Consider the following 729-nt stretch of genomic DNA (forward strand, 5'->3'; position numbering starts at 1 on the left):
AGGTTAAACATGTTTTGACATGTTTAACTCGTCACTATTAGTTTAGTGCTTGTTTAGGGTCGTAAGGTAAGCGGTCTAAACAACCGCTTAGACTTTCGAACCCGACCCATTTGGTCGATCTTTAGGATCCGACCAAGCTTAGTTAGTGATCATAGTTGCATAGGGAATAACCACTGAGGTTATACCTTATGATCACATAGGATTGGTTGGTCATTTGCTAGTTAGCTTGTATGTCCATAGGAAATGACCAAAACGCCCTTTTGAAGCATAAATCCGTATTTTGCCTATGTGAACATATTTTTGACATATAATCTGATTTAGTAACATGTTTAGGGATAATTGGGCATGTAAGACTTAGCATAGCACATAGTTAACCATCCGAACCTAGTTTTACGCTAACGACGCCTTATAGTAGCTTATACTACCATAATGGGTCGAAACGGGTCAAAAGCACTTAGGTAGACTTTCAAACCAGAATGTAAGGTCTATTAAATCATACCATATGAGTTCAAATACTCATTTGATTTATAGAACCTCAGTCTATCCTATCTCCCGATTTAGGATCCGTTATTAACATAGTTACCTATACTAGGTGCCGGTTGATTCGTGATCCTTGAAGCCTTATTTGGTCTTATTCTCAAGACTATTAGGCAATCCCAAGTGAGTACACAGTTCCCCTCTTTTACCATTTTCAAATATTTTGGGGTGATACACATGTACATACGTGTT

Source organism: Helianthus annuus, chromosome 8 (genome assembly GCF_002127325.2).
Source record: "Helianthus annuus cultivar XRQ/B chromosome 8, HanXRQr2.0-SUNRISE, whole genome shotgun sequence".
NCBI lineage: Eukaryota > Viridiplantae > Streptophyta > Magnoliopsida > Asterales > Asteraceae > Helianthus > Helianthus annuus.